The sequence below is a fragment of the Bombus fervidus genome, unplaced genomic scaffold (assembly GCF_041682495.2).
Source record: "Bombus fervidus isolate BK054 unplaced genomic scaffold, iyBomFerv1 scaffold0164, whole genome shotgun sequence".
In the NCBI taxonomy this organism is placed as follows: domain Eukaryota; kingdom Metazoa; phylum Arthropoda; class Insecta; order Hymenoptera; family Apidae; genus Bombus; species Bombus fervidus.
This window is the reverse complement of record NW_027212725.1, coordinates 7,616-17,500: the sequence shown is the minus strand read 5'-3', so window position 1 is coordinate 17,500 and position 9,885 is coordinate 7,616. Positions and strand designations below refer to the sequence as shown.

The 9,885-nt window shown below is 46.5% G+C and overlaps 3 non-coding genes across 3 annotated transcripts in view; all 3 read right to left on the bottom strand.

Annotated features, from left to right (window-relative positions):
• LOC139997745 (large subunit ribosomal RNA) overlaps positions 1-662 on the bottom strand; it is a 4,174-nt gene extending 3,512 nt beyond the window's left edge. The window contains exon 1 of the ribosomal RNA XR_011803086.1: positions 1-662. This exon is cut by the window's left edge and continues 3,512 nt beyond it. This is a non-coding gene — a ribosomal RNA (large subunit ribosomal RNA).
• Positions 663-2,790: 2,128 nt separating this feature from the next.
• Positions 2,791-2,945, bottom strand: LOC139997743 (5.8S ribosomal RNA). Its single transcript, XR_011803084.1, has one exon. It is a non-coding gene; the product is annotated as a 5.8S ribosomal RNA (ribosomal RNA).
• A 2,833-nt stretch (positions 2,946-5,778) lies between these two features.
• LOC139997744 (small subunit ribosomal RNA) lies at positions 5,779-7,702 on the bottom strand. Its single transcript, XR_011803085.1, has one exon. It is a non-coding gene; the product is annotated as a small subunit ribosomal RNA (ribosomal RNA).
• Positions 7,703-9,885: the final 2,183 nt, after the last annotated feature.

The window sequence follows — 9,885 nt, the reverse complement described above, 5'->3', positions numbered from 1 at the left end:
GCGCCGAAGCGACGCGACAGTCACCCGCTCGGGCCGTAGACCGACACACAACGGGTCGCGACGTTCTACTAGGGGAGAAGTGCACGACTACGACGCCGGAGCGTTCGAATCGAAGGTGGCGTGCCCTCGCCAATGGAACCACGAAGGCCCACCCGGAGCATCGCTCACCAACGATCACCGACGCCGTCGACGATGAATCTCCCCATTCGATCTTTTGGGTTTCTCAGGTTTACCCCTGAACGGTTTCACGTACTCTTGAACTCTCTCTTCAAAGTTCTTTTCAACTTTCCCTCACGGTACTTGTTCGCTATCGGTCTCGTGGTTGTATTTAGCCTTAGATGGAGTTTACCACCAACTTAGGGCTGCACTCTCAAGCAACCCGACTCTAAGGAGAGATCCTCCCGAAACGCGTTCCGGTCACTACGGGCCTGGCACCCTCTGTGGGTACATGGCCCCATTCAAGATGGACTTGGACGCGGTTCGACGTCACGGGATAAACGGATCCTCCCGAACACTACATTTCCCAACGGCGGAACCGCGGGATTCAGTGCTGGGCTAATTCCTGTTCGCTCGCCGCTACTAAGGAAATCCTTGTTAGTTTCTTTTCCTCCGCTTAGTAATATGCTTAAATTCAGCGGGTGATCTCGCCTACTCTGAGGTCGCTTCAACGTCACGACACGGTGACAATTTTTTTTTTCAAAGAAAAAAAAATTTCGTGCCATGTGGGCGCGATTCGAGAAAAGCAAGACGGTTTGATAACAATGCGACAGAGGGTCTTTATTTTTATTTCTCTCTCCGAGAATCGCCTCAAAGAGAAAAAAAAATAAAAAAAAAAAATTAATTCGAATAGAATCGAGAACCTTATATTCTATCTCGATCGAGAAACGTTTTATGCATCTCGCCAAAGTGCCTTTTAAACTTCGTTCGTCGTATCATGTTCGAGCTAAGACTCACGCAAGACACCCGTAACGATCTCCGGTTTTTAACGCCCGTCCTCTTTGTATAATATATATATATATATATACACGTGTTATGTATAATATATCTCCCGTAGCCGTTTCTCTCTTCTCGACGATTCCAGCGGTTCCTTGTTTTCGCCTGTTATTGCTGGCACAGAGATCGAACACGCGACATGTATATAACATATCGGTTTCTTTGCTCTGTACCAACGACGAAAACGCACGGGAACTCACGCAAGTGGAAAAGCGAGCGCGAGACGTACACAACGGGGTGAATTTATTACTCGGGGACTGGACGACCGGCGATACGTTAGGATGCGCGGTCCAGCGATAGACGACGAAGAGACATGGGATGACCAACGATCTCTTTTTCTCTAATACTCGGAGCGCCGAATCGCCTTAAAGCAAAAAAAAATCACACGCGCGTACGTCGTACGTACGGCGCGTGTATACCTCGTCTCTAATCAAGTTTCGTTAGTCTTTCTCGAGCCTCGCCAAAGAGGATCGTTCTCTTCCTCTGCGCGATCTCTCCGTGCCAATGTCAGAGATTATTCTCTTTCGCACGACGACGAAAACGACTATTTTCGACGATCCGAACAACTTTGTAACGGACTCACATGCACATCTTAAAATCGAGTACAGAAACGTTGCGCAACACCGTGAGCTTTTCTCTTCTTCGTCACCCTTAAATATAGCCGATCGTAGACGCACGCTAGATCGTAACACACTTTTCGTTGATTTCCGACGAACGTGGCTTTGGGCCAGGCGCGCGGGCAGAGAGATACGCGACCGACGGGGAAAAATTCGTCCCGATACATGTACGCGTACTCTCCGATCTCCGCGCAACGCTGGGGATCATCTCCCTAAGTCATCAGCGTTCGAAGAAATCTCGTGTGTCCGTTCCCGGATCTACGGCTTTCTCTGGGTTCGCGAAGAACAGAAAAAAGCACAGAGGATGAAAAACGCAACGACGACCCATCGATGCGACGGTCCTCGTTGTCTTCTCGTCAGTCGTCTCGCGCCTGCAGAATACATCTCTGCCGCACGAACAGACGGAGTGGGTATTCGATCCCTGGGGCTGTACGAGTAAAAACATCTTGATGAAAAGACGGTTGTGTTTCTTTAAGGCACACAGTTTTTCGTTACGCCACCAAGTTTAGGTTTAGGTTTTAATATCTTGGTTCTCTTTTCTCTCCTCTCTCGACTGACTTTGTTCAAAAATATTTTTGCTTTCTCTCAGTCTCGCCAAAAATTCATTTAAGACGACGTCGGGGGCGCGGTCATTCGTGCTTATCGAAGACTAACAAAACGTAGCAGAGGCTGATACAAAAAGAAAAAAAAAATCGGCCACGAAGAAAACTCGCTCTGTGTATCTCGATAACCGCGTCGACGACGACGGTTCTCTCCGCGCTCTTTTAATTCGTATCCTTCTTCTTGCGCTTCGTCCGACTCAGAAACGTTCGTAAAACACGAACGACGGCGGGTTGTCAAGCCAAGAAGGGACAGAGAAGAGACGGAGGTAGTTTTGCGAGTCTCCCGTGAACGCGATAGATTTTTCATATATATTTGTATCGAGAGCATGCGTACGCCGGTCTCCACACGATCCAGCGACGAACGCCGACGAACGTCCAACAATCGCTCGTACGTCGCGTACGAGCCCTCGACCGCTCTTTAATTCGTATTCTTTTGCTTGGCGCTCGTCCTCCGACTCAGAAACGTTCGTTTAAAGATAAAACGAACGACGGCGGGCTGTCGACGAGGCAAGAAAGAACAGAGAGATACGGACCGAGAGCAACGATACGCAACGCAAGCAGTCTTAGGTTTACGTGAGCAACCCTCAGCCAGGCGTGGTCCAGGAATTGTATCCGTGGACCGCAATGTGCGTTCGAAATGTCGATGTTCATGTGTCCTGCAGTTCACACGTTGACGCGCAATTAGCTGCGTTCTTCATCGACCCACGAGCCAAGTGATCCACCGTTCAGGGTAATCGTTTATGCATGGATTTTTGTTTGTGTACTCAGGTTTTTGTACTCTTATTCTCGGTTCGAAAGAAGCCGATATCCGACAAACGTCCGACCAACGGGAATCGAACGCGCGGAAGTCGCCATATGATTGACGACACGAAAATACGTTCGAAAACGAAATCGGACGGACTGCGCGACGACACACGCAGCCCGCCGACCGGGCGTAAAGTGCATTATAATATATAACAACCAACGAGATCGAAGCTCCGTTCGTCAGGAAACGACGGGGATATAACACCCGATTCTGAATCCTCTGTACAGCACACGATCTCGCGAAGAAAGCGCACGGTGGCTAGCCCATGATATATATATATGTTCGTTCCTCTCGTCCAGTTATTCGAAGCAAACAGCCGATATGCATCTCCATCGTTCGGGTAAAAAAAAATCGATGGGACGCGCACGGTCGTAGTCTTCCTCGCGCGGTCGTTTCTTCCCGATAGCCAGAAGCAGAGTTTGAAAAACTCTAGCGACGGAACGAGGCATTAGACTCTCGACAACGAGGATACAGACACGGCCGGCGGTCCCCTCTGAATCGACTTCGGTGGTTCAGGTAAAAATAAAAAAAATCGATGGGACGCGCACGGTCGTCCTTCCTCTTCCTCGCGCGCGGTCTATTCTTCCCGATAGCCAGAAGCAGAGTTTGAAAAACTCTAGCGACGGAACGAGGCATTAGACTCGCGACAACGAAGATAGAGAGACGGCCGGCGGTCCCCTCTGAATCCACTTTGGTCGCTCAGGTAAAAATAAAAAAAAATTCGAAAGGGACGCGCACGGTCGTCCTTCCTCTTCCTCGCGCGGTCTTTTCTTCCCGATAGCCAGAAGCAGAGTTTGAAAAACTCTAGCGACGGAACGAGGCATTAGACTCTCGACAACGAGGATAGAGAGACGGCCGGCGGTCCCCTCCGAACGGATGGCGACAACGACGACTAAAGCGCGAAAAATCGCGACGAAAAGGAACGCATCTCCGTTCAGGTGTATGTGTGTGCGTGCGTTTAAAAAAAATTCGATGGGACTCGCAGCCATCGGCCTCGCGCGGTCGTTTCTTCCCGATAGCCAGAAGCAGAGTTTGAAAAACTCTAGCGACGGAACGAGGCATATGACTCACGACAACGAGGATATGGACAGGCGGTCCCCTCTGAACGGGTCGACGAGACGATGGTAAAAGAGACGAACCGGACGAAACTTCCGTCGATCAGGTAAAAATAAAAAAAAATTCGATGGGACGCGCACGGTCGTCGTCGTCGTCTTCCTCGCGCGGTCGTTTCTTCCCGATAGCCAGAAGCAGAGTTTGAAAAACTCTAGCGACGGAACGAGGCATATGACTCACGACAACGAGGATAGAGAGACGGCCGGCGGTCCCCTCTGAATCGACTTCGGTGGTTCAGGTAAAAATAAAAAAAATCGATGGGACGCGCACGGTCGTCGTTCCTCTTCCTCGCGCGCGGTCTATTCTTCCCGATAGCCAGAAGCAGAGTTTGAAAAACTCTAGCGACGGAACGAGGCATTAGACTCGCGAGGATAGAGAGACGGCCGGCGGTCCCCTCCGAACCAACTTCGTCTAGTTAAGAATCGTTATACTCTTTACCATCACTCGCACTGGTATATATCTTTTCGGGCCAACATCCACGCAATGCGTTTTCGTTCTAGGTTACCCGATCCACGAGTACGAACGTACAACGTGGTTTCGTTTTGTCGAACATCGTATATCGTTCGCCGTTGAAACGAACGACAACGAAACGACATAGGAAGAACGAACGCCCTTTGGGTAGGAAGCACGTTTCGAGGAACGACGAGAGTTTGGAGAGACGCGCGAGATAGCTGGAGACGCGCAGATATAGGTATCCATGGATCTTCGAAGAGAACCTTCGAAGATATATAATTCGGTATCCTATTTTTCTGCGGCTCGCTATTCGCGTTCTTTCGCTCTCGTCGACGACTCGTTATAGACGCTTCGTTCGATCCCAAAGAGCAGTCTTCCTTATGTCCCGTTGCTAGGAGGTGAGGCCTACGCAACGCAACTACGAAATATAGAAGAGGTGTGAGCAGTGATCTCTCCGACACGAGGCACTTTAGAGATTTTAGTTTATATATTATATTGTTCGTTCGTTGGATTTCCACGATGCAAATACGAAATACGAGATCGTGACGGCGGGTCTTTCTGTGTACGACCTCACGCAGGCGCCTCGATCGCATTTCTCATTACACGTGGTTTCCACTGTAACTTTTAGTTTTTTCGATATGTGTTCAGCTCAAGTTCCCTCACATATCGTTATTATTATTATTATTATTATTATTAATAGTAGCGGTTTCGTGTTATAGGATTCGGAGACGGCGGGTCTTTCTGTGTACGACCTCACGCAAGCGCCTCGAGAATCTTTTTAAGTTTTCCGTGTGTTATATTATTCGGAGACGGCGGGTCTTTCTGTTTACGACCTCACGCAGGCGCCTCGAGAATATTTTTAAGTTTTTCGTTTGTTATAATATTATTCGGAGACGGCGGGTCTTTCTGTGTACGACCTCACGCAGGCGCCTCGAATTATTCGTGTAAAAGTATATCTCTTCATCCCGATGATCGAGAGAGAGTGCCACACTCTTCGTATAGTTTCGTAACTGGAGCGTCTCCCACCTCCTTATTGTAAAAAATTTGGCTTTTGTCAAAGTATATAGCTTGTTAATACGTCGTATATACTTTGTGTCGATATAGGAGGAGTACGGCTCCTTACCGACGATATTATATATATTTTATTATACAGTGTTCAAGTCAAATATATTCTTTGTGTTTTTGTATTTTTCGTTAATGATCCTTCCGCAGGTTCACCTACGGAAACCTTGTTACGACTTTTACTTCCTCTAAATGATCAAGTTTGGTCATCTTCCCGGTAACATCGGCAATGCTTATCACATTGGCCGCGCACCAGTCCGAAGACCTCACTAAATCATTCAATCGGTAGTAGCGACGGGCGGTGTGTACAAAGGGCAGGGACGTAATCAACGCGAGCTTATGACTCGCGCTTACTGGGAATTCCTCGTTCATGGGGAATAATTGCAAGCCCCAATCCCTAGCACGAAGGAGGTTCAGCGGGTTACCCGGGCCTTTCGGCCAGGGAAAACACGCTGATTCCTTCAGTGTAGCGCGCGTGCGGCCCAGAACATCTAAGGGCATCACAGACCTGTTATTGCTCAATCTCGTGCGGCTAGAAGCCGCCTGTTCCTCTAAGAAGATTTGTTTGTACGTTGGTAGTAAAAACCCGCCGACCGAAGCCGGGGGCCTTCGAGATACCATAATTTACGTCTATTTAGCAGGCTAGAGTCTCGTTCGTTATCGGAATTAACCAGACAAATCGCTCCACCAACTAAGAACGGCCATGCACCACCACCCACCGAATCAAGAAAGAGCTATCAATCTGTCAATCCTTCCGGTGTCCGGGCCTGGTGAGGTTTCCCGTGTTGAGTCAAATTAAGCCGCAGGCTCCACTCCTGGTGGTGCCCTTCCGTCAATTCCTTTAAGTTTCAGCTTTGCAACCATACTTCCCCCGGAACCCAAAAGCTTTGGTTTCCCGGAAGCTGCCCGCCGAGTCATCGGAGGAACTTCGGCGGATCGCTGGCTGGCATCGTTTATGGTTAGAACTAGGGCGGTATCTGATCGCCTTCGAACCTCTAACTTTCGTTCTTGATTAATGAAAACATTTTTGGCAAATGCTTTCGCTTCTGTCCGTCTTGCGACGATCCAAGAATTTCACCTCTAACGTCGCAATACGAATGCCCCCATCTGTCCCTATTAATCATTACCTCGGGGCTCCGAAAACCAACAAAATAGAACCGAGGTCCTATTCCATTATTCCATGCACACAGTATTCAGGCGAAGGTAGCCTGCTTTAAGCACTCTAATTTGTTCAAAGTAAACGTATCGGCCCACCTCGACACTCAGTGAAGAGCACCGCGATGGGATATTAGTTGGACCGCCCCGCGAGGAGCTAAGCCCACCGATAGGACGTACCACATAATGCCAGTTAAACACCGCGAGCGGTGAACCGACACTGTGACACACAGATTCAACTACGAGCTTTTTAACCGCAACAACTTTAATATACGCTATTGGAGCTGGAATTACCGCGGCTGCTGGCACCAGACTTGCCCTCCAATTGGTCCTCGTTAAAGGATTTAAAGTGTACTCATTCCGATTACGGGGCCTCGGATGAGTCCCGTATCGTTATTTTTCGTCACTACCTCCCCGTGCCGGGAGTGGGTAATTTGCGCGCCTGCTGCCTTCCTTGGATGTGGTAGCTGTTTCTCAGGCTCCCTCTCCGGAATCGAACCCTGATTCCCCGTTACCCGTTACAACCATGGTAGGCGCAGAACCTACCATCGACAGTTGATAAGGCAGACATTTGAAAGATGCGTCGCCGGTGCTAGATGACCATGCGATCAGCACAAAGTTATTCAGAGTCACCAAAACAAACGATGGACGAACGGACGAGCCATCCGCCACCGATTGGTTTTGATCTAATAAAAGCATTCGTACCATCTCTGGTACGAATCTGTTTGCATGTATTAGCTCTAGAATTACCACAGTTATCCAAGTAAGTTTAAGTATGATCTAAGAAACCATAACTGATTTAATGAGCCATTCGCGGTTTCACCTTAATGCGGCATGTACTGAGACATGCATGGCTTAATCTTTGAGACAAGCATATGACTACTGGCAGGATCAACCAGGGAACTTTGTATTTTATATATATATTATATATTAGAGTCAAAAGACTCTCTTTTTAAAATAGCCTCAGAGTGTCGTAGGTGGGTCCGTAACACCGTACGACGAGACTTTTCGTTCTTAGTGAACGTTCGACGACACCCTTTTAATTCCCGTTGTAACGTCGAACGCCACTACTCTCTCTCATTTCGCCACTCTCTCTTTACTTTCTTTCGTTCGTTTGATTGTTTGTGTGGAATATTTTAAGATCATTCTGTTCATGAGGATCATTCTGTAAGAATGGTTTGTTGGTTGAACGAATATGCCTTAGCGGTAAAAAGCACGTAAACTGCATGCTGAACGTACCGTCCTCGTAAGAAACATATTCGTTCGTTCTTTTGATATTCTCCAATCAGAAAGAACGCACTTCCTAAAAGGTAGTACGCTCCCCATTAGCCTTTCGTATGTTTAAAACGTACTGCGTACGCTATAACATAAGTTTTGGAACGGTCTCTGCCGAACCAGCATGAATTGATACTCAGTTAGTAACAAGCACACTGCCCTAACTTTTTTTAAAGTTAGTGCGAGCATACAGGATCCAGCTTCCCGACTAAGGGGAACCTTGCCACGTTATTTGGTCATTACGTCCAGGACAGCGACCCGCGGCGCAGCAGTGTAGAGAAAGAGTCGATACGAGAACGAAGGAACAGTCGAGAAATAGTAAAAAAGTTCACTAAGACTCGAGGAGCGGTGACTGAATTCTCAACCGAGGCCGTAGAATAGCCACGCGCTCGACGCTGTTCCGTCCGGACCGTCCGACTCGACGTGTCTCTTATAGATACCAAAGCGCCGGCCGGACGGTCGGCGCCGGCCGGGCCAGCGGCCGGGCGCTTACCATGTAAAACCTCCGTTAGAGCGTACCGTCGGACTTAGTCTCTGAAACGCTCGACCACTTTTTTCGAATAAACTACCCTTAGAAAACATCCTATCGTCGAGATATTTTAACGCACCGCTTATTTTAATATTTCAAACGAGTTTTTATCGAAAAATTTAATTTTTTTTTTTTTTCAAAATCGCATCAGTAAACCACCTCTTTTAACGAATACGGACAAAAACCACGTTCTTAATCGATTAGAACACGTTAAAACAACGAGAAATATGCAAAAAAATATATACCTTGCAACGTTAATTAACGAAAAAATTAAACAAATATCGCAGTCGTGTCAGTTCGACGGACACTAATTTTTTAAAAAATTCGAAAAAAACGTTTAATCCAGTTGTATTTAATAGAGATATAACCGTTTCTGCAAAAATATTTATACCTTATAACGCTTTTTAACGAAATAACTCGAAATAAGCTTTTCGGACTTTTCCGCCGGCCGAAATTTTTCTAAGTCCCAACGTACCGTCGGACTTAGTCTCTGAAACGCTCGACCACTTTGTTCCAATAAAGTACCCTTATAAAACGTCCTATCGTCGAGATATTTTAACGCACCGCTTATTTTAATATTTTAAACGAGTTTTTATCGAAAAATTATTTTAATATTTAAACGAGTTTTTATCGAAAAATTAATTTTTTTTTTTTTTTCAAAATCGCATCAGTAAACCACCTCTTTTAACGAATACGGACAAAAACCACGTTCTTAATCGATTAGAACACGTTGAACAACGAGAAATATGCAAAAAAATATATACCTTGCAACGTTAATTAACGAAATAATTAAACAATATCGCAGTCGTGTCAGTTCGTCGAACACAAATTTTTTAAAAAATTCGAAAAAACGTTTATCCAGTTGTATTTAATAGAGATATAACCGTTTCGCAAAATATTTTATACCTTATAACGCTTTTTAACGAAATAACTCGAATAAGTATTTCGGACTTTTCCGCCGGCCGAAATTTTTCTAAGTCCAACGTACCGGTCCAGAATGAGACAAAGTTCCAAAGGCCCGGTCGTATCCGTCCGTTTTTTTTAACCTTCCACGGACGAAATAAACGTTTAATCCCGACGTAAAATACAATAATATAGCGATTTATATAAAAATATTCATACCTCATAACGCTTTTTAACGAAATAACTCGAAAAAACTTTTCGGTCCGAAATTTTTCTAAGTCCCTACGTACCGCTCGAGAATGCGACTAAGTTCCAACGTCCCGGGCGCGATCATACTTTTTTTTATATAACTTTCAGCGACGAAATAAATGCTTAATC